Raw genomic sequence first — 12,684 nt, forward strand, 5'->3', positions numbered from 1 at the left:
CAGCTCCTTGTGTACCCCCAGCCTCCTCTGTCAAAACAGTATGAGAAGCTGAAATTTCCTTGACAGCATTGCTCTGCAACAGCTAAAACATCAGTGTTTTATCAGTATTGTTCTCATCCTAAACCCAAAACACAGCACCTTGCTAGCTACTAGGAAGAAAATTAACACTATCCCCCCCTCAAAACAGGGCAAAGCTACTAAGGAAAAATGGGGAGAAAAAAAGAGGAGCTAGCAAGATGGCAGGGGAAGGAGGGAGGCTGGTGAAAAGGAATGAAGAAATGCACTGTCATGCAACAGAGTCAGCTGCAGCACTGAGGATGCTGTCTATCCCAGAGGGATACTGGATATTAACTGCGAACCTGGGAGCATCCTTGTGTCATTGTGGTCTGGGGGTATCTGGCGTGGCTGGGGTTATGAAAACTCTATCTATCTTTGTAGTTTCTCCATCAAGAAAGAACGTGAGAGGAATGTGCTATGGCATTGCTGTATGGCAAGGAAAGAGTAGTTGGTTATTTTTTGTCCTTTTTATTTCCACATCTTCATCTTTTCTCTTCCCTCAGGATGATACTGTTCTCTTAAGTAATTTGAGAGTCTGAAGGAAGGAAAAGTTACTCACTGAATGTGCAGAATGTGCAGACACTTGAATTTTTCCATCTTTCTAGGTGGAAGCTCAGGCTGGTGTCTAATATCAGCTTTTAGAAAATGAGCACAGCTCTGGTTGCTGCCATCAGTGCCTGGCACAGTGTCTAGACCCCAGCAAACATTATTATTATTATTATTATTATTATTATTATTATTATTTTCTGATTGTCAAAACAGATGAAATGAAACTGACCGAAATAACTCAACCAATTTAGCTTTAATTCAGCCTAAAACTGTTCCAAAAATAAAGTTTTTTCCTGAAATCAGAGTAGAACCATAGAATCATAGAATATGGAAGGCCTCTTGGGTTGGAAGAGACTTTAAAGAGACTTTAAAATTCCAACCCACTTCCATGGAAAGGGATGCCACCCCCTAGATCCAACCTGGCCTTGAACACCTCCTATATGGGGCATCCACAGCTTCTTTGGGCAACTTGATCTAGTGCCTCACAACCCTCAGAATGAAGAATTTCCTCCTAATCTCTAATCTAAATCTCTCCTCTTTTAGTTTAAAACCATTCCCCCTTGTCCTGGCATTATCTGCAAAAAGTTGCTCTCCATCTTTTTTATAAGGTTTCTTTAAGTATTGAAAAGCTGCAGTGGGGTCACCCTGGAGTCTTCAAGTCTTCAGGCTGAACGTCTCCAGCTCTCTCAGTCTTTATTCATAGGAGAAATATTTCATTTCAACATTTTCAGAACTAAGCCCTTAGAAAAGTGAAAACACCATAAAACTGCTACCTCATGAATTAAAATAACAAAAAGCAAAAGTTTTGCTTCACGCAATGTTATTCCAAGCCTCTGCTTCAGCAAGTGAAGCAGGATGAGATCAATCATTTCCATTACACTGCACTCGGCTGACATCACTAGTGATGTCGTGCCAAACAATACCAAGTTACATTTTCATCAGCAATTCACTGTGATTCACTGGTACCTGCCTTTAGACAGTACCTATTGTTGCTCAAATTTGTTTTAGAAAAGTGATATCCATTTTTGAAAAGGTGGTTTTAATTTTGGCTGGAAAAAGGCTCACCAAAAAAGTTAGATTTTGCCATAAGTGGTATAGCCATGATTCTGGCTTGCAATATGTGAAGGTAACCACGATGGGTGTCCAGGAAAATGCTTCTGGGTTTAGTCTGAAATCAGGATAAAAATAGCCCAGGGGAAACTAGGGCTGTCCTGTTTTAAGAAACATCTTCCTGTTTAGGAAGTCCCACTACCTACTCCCTACCAAAAACCTCCTCAACACTCCTACTTCCTAAGAGGAGTCAAGACAAAACCCAAGCTTTGTTCCTCTATGCAAACTCTGCAGTATTCAGGCTATTTTTTAACTATCAGGAAGCAAAACTTGACAGTTTATCCCTCGGTAAGGAGAAGCCTGAGCATTCTGTACTGAAGCTGTTTTTGCTATTGAAAGTCCTGTAGTTGTCATAAGGCTCTTATTCTCATTAAGGTAGGAGCTGCAGCTTATTGGTAAAAGCTCTTGATACATGCACTCCAGACAGGGCTGTTCCCAATTCAAACTATATTTGTCACGGGGACAGTTGTGTAAAGAATCACAGTGAGGGAGGAAAAAAGTGCATCAGGAGATAAATTAGAAAGTCACCTTTCAAGGGCAAATAATTAGGCAGAATTGTGAAGTTTGGTCTTATGTAAGAGTTGTTCTCTAGTCTTTGCTCTTATTGCAAATCAGAGATCTCCGGGGAAAAAAAATAAATAGGAATTTAGTAAGCATCTTTTTCTGTTCCTGTCACGTTTACACAAACTTTGACATAATAAAAAATATACTGTTCCTTTAAAATTTTCAGATAGCATGCAAATTTCACTGAGGAATATGTTCCTGTGCTGAGAGTGAGAAATAGATACCCCTTATTTTGTTGCAAGCTGGTGAGATTTTTTTTTTTTCTTTCTTTTTTTTTTTTTTTTTTTTTTTCTGTGCTTAGAGAAGGAATCATACCTCACACAGGTGTGCAGGAAAATGCTGCTCATCCCAATAAATGAAGCACAAGGTATGTGGGATAGCGGCCATGAAACATAACTTGGCTGGCTGTGCTCCTCATCCTTGCAAAAGCCCCGTTAACCAGTGACCTTCTCAGAACCCACTGGCAGAAGGCAAAAACAACATAAAACCCCCAGTTCCATCCTATTCCTTTGTCTGGAACAGGTCTTTATTATTGTGGGGAAGGGGAACGGGAAGAGGCTTCAAGATGTGATTTCTCTCATCCAAAGAAGTCAAGGTAAAGAAGTGAGGAGCAAGGTAAAAGTATTTTTTACAGTAAATGCCCCACATTTAGAGAGGTAACATTAGCACAGATTCCCCCCACTCCCAGAAGCGATGGCGATTGATGCACTTCACAAAACCACAACAATCACTTAGTGCTTGACTTGGTGCTAATTTGCAAAGCCTTTTTTTTTTTTTTTTTTTTTGGTTTGTTTGATGAAGCTCATTAAAGGCTGGTTGAAGGCTGCCAGCTCCTTCCGCTCAGACTGCTGAGCAGGCTCTCAGCTGTGCTGGAGAGGCTAGATTTCAGCCAGCCTGCTACACACAAACCGAGACCGGATGTTTACTTCCTTTCATGATGGCTTTGCTTTGTCTACTTGATTGTGGACTTGATTTTTACAAGCGCTATTAAAAAAAAAAAAAAAAAAAAAAAAAAAAAAAAAAAAAACTTGATCTCAGCTAGATTCTTGCAGCTGCTGGGAGAGGAGGAGGCAGGGAAGCAAAGACTCCATGTTTTCAAGAGCATAAAGCTCTTACTCCATAATTTGTGCTGATTGCTGTCTGATACTTAAAGGAGTTAATTAAGGTTCCAGCTCCATTTGTTTCCTTTCACACTACAGCACAGCTATTTTTATTTTGCTCTCAACCTGTTTAGTGTCCCATTTGTGCTTGCATTAAAGGCGCACCTCATTGTGCTTCCCAGCAGGAGGCCAAGGTCTCTCTCATTTATACTGAAAAAAATTGTTTTAAGGATATAATGTCAAGTGCTCAAAGAGTAAGGAATATAGGGAGCCTAGTTGCCCAGTCTCATATGTAGGGGAAATAGGTGCATGAACATGTGCATAATGCACAACCATTCCACTACGGAGGTGATGCAAACACACTTACTTACAAATGTTCACACTAAACTTCTCCCGGTGATTTCCTGGAAAGCAAAAAAGATGTCAAAATTTGGCACTAGTTCTGAATTTTGGAGGACAGGTTGTTTCCCTGGTGAGAAATGTTTCCCTCCATTCTGTGTTAGTGCTTGGCTGTCTTCTCCACTTTCCCTCCCCGTCAGCTTGCCAGCTGCAGGAAGCCCTAAAAGCACAGGAGAGACAGGTTCATCTTCTCACTTCTGGAGCCCATCATGTGAAAAGCCCCAGCAGGAGAAATAACTGCCAGTAAAAGCCATGCTTTGCTGCAAGATGCTCAGTGCAGAGTAGGTTCAAACACCAAACTGGGACAAACCCTTGGCAGCACACTCTTAAACTCAAGCTTAGTAGAGAAGACCTCAGAGTAAATATTAAATAACTCTGGAAGTTTAAAACATGGTTTATCTTGCTTCATTTGACATGGGAAGGGTAAAAACCATGTTCAAACAGACATTCTTTTTCCAATTTTCTCCCACATCTCACTGGGTGGGAAAGGGGGAAATTATAGAATCACAGAATGGCTTGGGTTGGAAGGGACCTTAAAGACCATTTAGTTCCAACCTCCCTTCCACAGACTGGGATGCCACCCACTGGATCAGGTTGCCCAGGGCCTTGTCCAACCTGGCCTTGAACACCTCCAGGGACAGGGCATCCACAGCTTCTGCGGGCAACCTGTTCCACTACCTCACTGCCCTTACAGTGAAGAATTGCTTCCTAACCTCTAATCTAAATCTCCTTTTTTTTCAGTGTAAAACCATTCCCCCTTGTCCTGTCATTATCTGCCTGAACAAATAGTTGTTCTCCAGCTTTTTATAGGCCCTCTTTTTGGTACTGAAAAGCTGTAGTGAGGTCACCCTGAAGCCTTCTCTTCTTCAGGCTGAACATCCCCAGCTCTCTCAGTCTTTCTCCATAGCAGAGGAGCTCCTGCCCTCTGATCATCTTTGTGGCCCTCCTTTGGATCCATACTTACAGACCCACATCCTTCTTCTGCCGGGGGCCCCAGACCTGGATGCAGTGCTCCAAGTCCATTACTCCCAGTACAACTGCATGGTGGTGAGCTATCCTCTGGGTTAAACCACAATAAAAAAGTAAAGTAAGACTGCAACATACATAGAAAGCATGAAAAATAAAATCTTTAGGTACTGAAAATGCCAATACATTAGATTTTCAATTTAATCAAAGTCATGGGTCATTTTGTGCAGTATGAAGAAAAAAAAATTGATAAATTAAATCACAGCAGTTTCTTCCTCTGTGCTTTGTCTGAAGGACTCAGGTTATATTAACTCTCTGTAGACATCATCTCAGGTTAAACAGAAAACCCAGCTTGTATAGTTGTACCTAGGGCTAGACAGGCATGTGGCATTGCTTGGTTGCTCTTAAAAATCCAGTTCATGGAGAGGTATTAATGTGCTTACAGCAGTGTATGGAGCCTGAAGAAGTGCATGGCTCTCAGAAAAAAAAAAAAAAAAAAAAAAAAAAAAAAAATCCTTTGGCATGGCCTAAACCCCATTAAGCTCAGTACATCAATTTTAGTAGTTGTGTGTTTGGGTATTAATGAATTAACCTCAGAGCATTATAACGGCAAATGTTTGACCCAGGAGTTAAGGCATGGGATTCTTGTGAGCACTCTTGAGACACCTGGGATCAGAAATGTGCTCCCCTCCTTTGATTTCACACTCATTACACCTTGTTACCAGATCTTCTATGCAAAACTGCTCAGTAGCTTGAAATAATATTTTTATGCTTTCGTAGGAAACAAGGGAAAATAAAAGCTTCCCATAAGAGCTAACCTTAACTCATGAATGAAAACTGAACAAAGTTGGCAGTTTTTTTGAGTTCAGATCGGTAACCTGTAACACAAACATATTTGTATTCGAAGTTTTGAAGGACATAAAAAAGACTCCTCTAGCCCCATGAAGAAATCTTTATATTGTTAGTTGCAAAATAAAATGAAGGGTATTTTTGTAGTTGTTTTCCCCAATAACTGTGTTCAAACACCTTTCCTATGAGCCTCCCCTGGTTATTTGTTTCATGTCTGACTGGGGCAAGCCATACTTAGACATTGCCTCCAACTGTTTTCATTCCAGGTGCCAAAAAACTTACAGTGGTCTTCATTTGTTTACCACTTAAATGGAAAACTCTAATCTCTCTTCACCTCACCTTGAAGCCAAAACCAAAATGTGTTTGATTCTGCCTGCTATCAGGACAACTATTATGACTTTGAAAGTGTCGCATCAGAAATGACCCATCCACACTACCAATACTTCATGCTGACAGGTAGAAAAATATACTTGGATAAGTTTCCTTTCTCACATGCTCAACTTAACAATAGGCTTGCTATTTACAAGCAATCAATGAAACATAGGTGATAGATAAGTCCTTTTTTTTTGCTTTGTTTTATTTATTTATTATTATTATTTTATTTTTTTCTCCAAACCTGGCTTCACACTGTCAACGGCAGTCAGTGCTGGACTTTGATGGTTTTGTCGTCTATCATATAATTTAAAACCTGCTTTCATCATTGAAAAATCTCTCAATTAAAAATTCCAATCACCATTTTTCTTGAGCTTCTGCATATCACTTGCTAGATAGACCCAAGTAGAGAGACATAGCTCTCTTTTAAAAAACAAGCAATGGTTCACCTCTGTGCATATTAGTCACCCAGAAAAAAAAAAAAAAAAAAAAAAAATTAAAACAAACTCATCCTCTTTAGAGAGAGGAAATTCAGCTCATGGAAAGAGTCTATGCAATATTTCATGATCATCTGTAGAAAGTTACTGCACATATAACTGTATCTTTCTTCCAATTGGTACCAATATCACTTTATATAACTAAATAATTACAATGTGTTCATTTCCAAAACTTAAATGAGAATATATATGAATGACATGCGACAGGAATACTCATATTTGGGGGGATATGGTGTCCCTGCCCATGGCAGGGGGGTTGGAGTTGGATGATCTTCAAGGTCCTTCCAACCCAAAATATTCTATGATTTGATGATTCTGTGGTTCTGATTTACCACTGTGCTTATATTTAGATGCTTTGCACATAGTGAAGAAATTAGGTTTCATTTATGTGAAATATATTAGATTTCACTTATATTCCAACCAAGATATTTATTTCATTCTGTATCCTCTATTAAACCTAGTCTTTAACATTTCTATATTGTCAATGACATTAAAACATAGATTGTGGTCAAGGACAGCTAATATCACCGTAAGCAATATATCTTCTGACTAGATACAGAAGATAGGCTGAAAATTACAAGTTTTTTAAAAAAGAAAAAAATGTTTTTTTCATGTGTCCTATTTTCTCAGGCACTCACAATTCCAAACTTTTCTATGCGTTGGTAAGAGCTAGAAAGCTAGAAACAGACCTTCTCAAGCATTAAAAAAGAGAAGCTGAATTTCCCATGTTGCAGGAGGTAACTGTAAGAAGGACAACAGAATAAAATCTGAAAACTGGCAATGCCCTGTAATCAAAATAATCAGTTACAGTTGGAATAGCCTCATGTTCCTTTGACTGCATAACTTTGATATTGAAGCGATTTTGCTACATTCACTTGCTCTGAAAAAAAACTTCACACAATTGGAAAACAATAATCTAATATCATAATAGAGTTTTGTCATGGCTATTAGCCTGCATCTCCAGTGGAGATAAATTTCTATTATTAGCTCAATCCATCACAAGATCTTGCAGTATTTAGGAAAATCCCTTGGGTCATCATTGCACACACCTCCTATAGTAAATCTTAAATTGTGACAAATAAGGGCTTTTTTTTTTTCAGGATTCCCACTTTCTTCCATATCTGTTTGTCTTCTGAAATGCAGCAAATATTTTTATGCAGCAGAGAAAATGGTGTTTAATGAATGGGAGAAAAGCACCATTTATCCTATTAAAGGAAGTCTTTGTTTTCTGTTTCAGTGTTTTTTAGACCTTGTTGATGCAGAAACAGCATGATAAATATTTTATGAGTGGGATCCAGCAAATACACAGTGGTAGGATGCTGCAGTGTTTAAAGAGAGTCTTTAAACTTAGAGATAGATCCTGAGTCCAACTACTGTGAAGCAGTGCTTACTCATGGTGGAACAGGATGTCCACAAGTCCTGGATAGCCCTAGCGTGTACACCCTTATCATTTCCTCATTTTCATTCCCCCACAAAAAGGTCTCTTAGATGTTCTTTTGCTTCTCCTTGCAGCTAAGCTATACTGTGCACTCATACACACTATTGGCAACAGAAAGACCCAGACTGCTTCAGCTGCAGACCCCAACCTACACCCAGCTAGCAACAGCAGTAGATCTGCCAGAAGGCTGTAATAATCACTCCTGTAATTCCATCTGCTTCCCAATCCTCCCAGTTAGAGCAGAAATGTAACACCCTCATCTCTGTTTCCTTCAAGATCTTCCCACCAGGTCCAGCAAAGACTTTATGACACCTGGCACTGGCAGGGCTGGCTGTGTCCTCCTTGCCCAGCCAACCCTTCCTGGCAGTCAGTCGTCCTTCAGAGAATGACTGCTCACTGCAGCAAAAAGATGCCAACACAGAGTGTCACCACTAAACAGACCTCCCTGAGCACTGCAATCCCATCACCTGGCAGCAAAAGCCACCTCTCCATCCTGGCATTGCCAGCTGACAAAATGGAATAAGGATAGGCAAGCCAAGCTCTGTGTTTAATGCAACTTTACAAAAGCAAACCTATTCCCTAGTGAAGAGGTGTTGGGAAGAGAATTCTGGTATTGGTGCACAGGAGGATACTGTGAAAAATGTGGTGGTCACTCCATTATCAGGATAGATTGGAGTGGCTCCATGGCCATGGGATAGCTATGAGTTGCTGAAAAAGCTGCACCAGTGGGTGAAGATAGTACATTCATTGACCCTGAGTGTACTGCTGTCGGAGTGCCTGCTCTGTAGACTGAGCTTGCTGGGTTAAAAAGAAGTTCACATGTTCCCTCGTAGTGTGAGAAGTTATTTTAATGCACTTGAACTTTATGTAAGAGTGAAAGCAAGCTGCAAACTAGTGGAAGGAAAATCCATTTTGCTGTGATTCAGTCACTGGGAGAAGGCCCAGAGTCACCCAGAGGTTAGAGATGGACTTGCCTTTTTAAACTGTTTATCCTAAAATTGCACAAGTGGAGCAAGAGTGATTAATTTTGCATTTTTCTCTCTGCAGTGCTCATCACACTGCAGGCTCTCTCCTCTTCCTCACTCTCTCCCAGCCTGCTCAGCACTTTCCCCTGAGCATATTCAGCAACTCCTAAAGAAAGACACAACTTCATTTGTCTTATCCCCATGGTTTTACAGTTTATTTGGTGTGCAACAGCATGGAAAAGGCCAAGGGGTAACCTTCCTTCTTGACGCTTACTTACAGGGTTTTAAAAAAGCCCAGCATGATAACACACATGAAATAGCATCAGCGCAACAGCAAGACTTTGAAATACAACCTCATATTGCTATTTCATTCCTCTGTGTGCATTTCCTATAGTTGCATGTAAGTTTGTGTTTGCATAGCCCACAAAAGCTCCTGGAGCAACCTCTGTGACCAGGGCTGAATGCAACGTTGGAGTGCTGATAGAGATGTTTCTGCTCTGCAGCCTTCCTGCACTCTCCCTTTCTGATGCTGGCTCCAAAGCCCTCATTGCAGAGGCACCCACTGATGAGTGAGTATAGAAAATTCAAAGAATCCTATTTTGATGGTACTGTCAAGCACTGAAAACCTCATTGATCGGACTGCTGCTCTTGGTTGATTTCAAAGATCTTTTTTTTTTTTTTTGTCAACCAAAGGGGTTTCGTTCTTTTTGGTTTTTTTTTTTTTTTTTTTTTTTTTTTTTTTCAGTGATCATATGACTTTTATATGCTCAATTTTCTGCAACAGTACCTTGATTTGTTCAATTTAAACATTAACTTCTAGATGGTGCTGAATTATTTGCAATTAAAATAGCACATAAATAGCGTTAACTTTTCAGAATATGGTGTGTGTCCTAAATGGTACTTTTGTTCTAACAGGAATGTCAAGTGTTCATTAAAAAGCTGAACAGCCAGTGATATCCCAGTGAAACTTAGGAAAATTGAAAATCTTAGGAAAACACTGCTAGTGGTTCTCAATTGTTTTCTCTATCACACAAAGTAGGAAGTACAGCCATATCATGATGTCAGACCACTGATATCGTCTCCCCTTGGAAAGAGCCTAAGTGGACACAAAGACGATTATTCGTGCCACAAGTCAAAGCAGAAAACTATGGTTTAAAGTGTTTCTTCAATGAAATATGAGACATCAGGACACTGTTGGACTAGAAAAGGCAAAAAGACAGAGTGGAAATAGAAGTAAAATGAGAAAAGGTTGGAAAGATATTTTTATATACTTTGAGAGAAACAACAACAAAAAAATATCTAAGGCCAGAAAATGCCAAGTAAACTGAACATTTTTGTGTCAGGTCTATGTTGCTCATACCTGATAACTGTAAAGTTATTCTCTGTTATCACACTAGTCTGGGGAGGGGAAAGATTCCCACTTTACACAATTAAATCACAATTAAATTAGTGTTGTTTTATTTTTATTTTTATTTTGTGCAATTGTTTCTTTAGCTTCACAATGCCATGAATTGGTGTCAACCCAAAGCACGGGTATCAACTCATTCATCTGTAAGGGGCATCAGCTTTCAGTCCAGTTCCTCTCCATGCACAGTCCTGAAGCAGTTATCTTACAAGCATAGCCATAAATTTATTCTCTGCTAATGTCTGGTTTTTGAAAGACACTTGGATGTGTGTGCTGTGTCAATGTTTGCTGAATTTCATCAAGAAACACAAAGATGAAATTATGACTGGAATCATTAGGCTTATATATTTAGTTGTTCTAACCCATGATTCCTTTTAAAAAATACTTGCTCACTATGCGGAGGTGATCTAACATGGTTGGCAGGACCACAGAGAATAAGGGGAATCTGCCTGTGGGCCCCACTCCAACATCCATGTTGGGTGAAGTAAGTCATCCTTTCCCTTCTCCCAATGTGCCTATGCTTCACTGGATCCAAAAAGGGTTTCAGGGATACATGATTCTGGATCTTCAGCTAGTTTCTCTGTCTCTCTGGATCCTTTCCTCCTTCTGATATGATTCAGGAATTTTGCACAGGTTTATATATTAGGTGAGTGGTGTCAATGGTCATTAGACAGCAGTGCTGGCAAAAATATTAAGACAGTTAAAGATGGAAGTATAAACTCCCCATCCACCCACATAGGTTGACAGCCAGGGAAATGCCATGTGGTGCATGTGTCCCAGTAGAGGCTGAACCTTGTGATTGCTTTAGGACCCATCTCCAGAACTTCTGAAATCCACAGAGGTAAGAAAACCTGTTAGAGGCAGGCTGGAAAGAAAATGACTCGGAGCTGTTGACACTGAAAGGAACATGTGCAGGAGACTTTGTAACTCCAAGCTGGAGCTGAATTTTGCTCCTCAAATTTACAACTTTTATTTGCTTCAGCAACTCAGTTCAGTCTGATCCAAAGCCATCATGCTTATGACATTTACAAACAGGTATCTCCACTCATATCTAACCTCCTTATCTGCCAAATCTATCGTTCTCAGCTCAGACCTTGTCATCCTTTAAGAAACCTTTTTTATTATTATTATTTTTATTTCATTTTTTGTCAGGGTAAAGCTCAGCCAGGCAAAGATAATGCTCAAACTACTTAAAATCTTGGAAGTGGTTTATGTGGCTTAAATACTCAGAGCCTTTTATATACTTCAGCCTTCTGTAAATGTTTAAAGTAATTTAAACAATTTATAGGTTCACACAGCTCAAAGCTGCATGTCCACTACACATGGTATCAGTTCAAGGGAAACATTCACTTATTCTTTGTGTCCACATCTTCTGTCTCACATCCCTTGTCCAATGCTCAACCCAGAGTGAAACAATTAAAAGAACATCAGTAGAAACATGATTAATACTGCTTAAAATTCTCAAATCCCATAATATGTAACATAGAACAAGTGTATTGGAGGTGCTTAAAAAACAAACAAGATCAGTAAAAGAACAGTGTCACTTAAGTGCCTGCATCTAACAATCCCTTACACGTACTGGAAGCTAAAAAAGGATATCAATAGCTGAGGTGGTGCTTGTCCCCAGGCCTTGGTACCATTTAACTTATCAATGCAGATAAGGCTATGATGTCCAGCTTTGACAATGATGATAATTATAGCTGACTGTAGTTAATAGTTACCCATAACCTGCATATGCAGAGCGATGCTTACACATATAACAATATTGTTATCATTCATACCCTGGTGGCCCTCTGTGTACTCAGCCATTAAAACCTGTCTGCCAGCAATGAGAGCCCTCCCAGCCCCCTAAGGCTCCTCCTTTCCCCATCTCCAACTACCATAAGCAAAAAGCTATTTCATAAATGGCAAAATGGCAGTGATTGCAGTCACACTTTATCGTTGCTACTTCAAATGTGTCACTTGCTTGGCTTACCAAGTGAGCATCTCGTGTGGCTTGAGAGAAGTCATCCAAACCTGCCTGCTTCATATCAATAAATAGAGTAAAGCCAGAACAAGGTCTTCTTTTTCTTTCATATTCCCTCTCCTGGGAATTCTTGAAGAATACTTTAAGAAGCACTTAAGAATGAAATAAATTGAGTTCCACTGAGTTGCAACTTCTTGCCTCATGATATCTTAGTGCTTCAGCACTTTCTTCCCAGGTGGTGTTTCTACTGTGGGTAGAAAGGTCTCACTACGTGAAGGGACAGCTCTGCATGGGGACAGCCAGGTCTGGCTGTCAGCCTGGTCTGCCCCTCCAGAGCCCTCAGCAGAGAAACTCAAGCAAGCCAGAGCCCCAGCTAGGCTTTGGCAAGTTGACTCCTTTTCTTTTCTTTTCTTTTCTTTTCTTTTCTTTTCTTTTCTTTTCTTTTCT

Source organism: Oxyura jamaicensis, chromosome 3 (assembly GCF_011077185.1).
Source record: "Oxyura jamaicensis isolate SHBP4307 breed ruddy duck chromosome 3, BPBGC_Ojam_1.0, whole genome shotgun sequence".
Lineage (NCBI taxonomy): Eukaryota > Metazoa > Chordata > Aves > Anseriformes > Anatidae > Oxyura > Oxyura jamaicensis.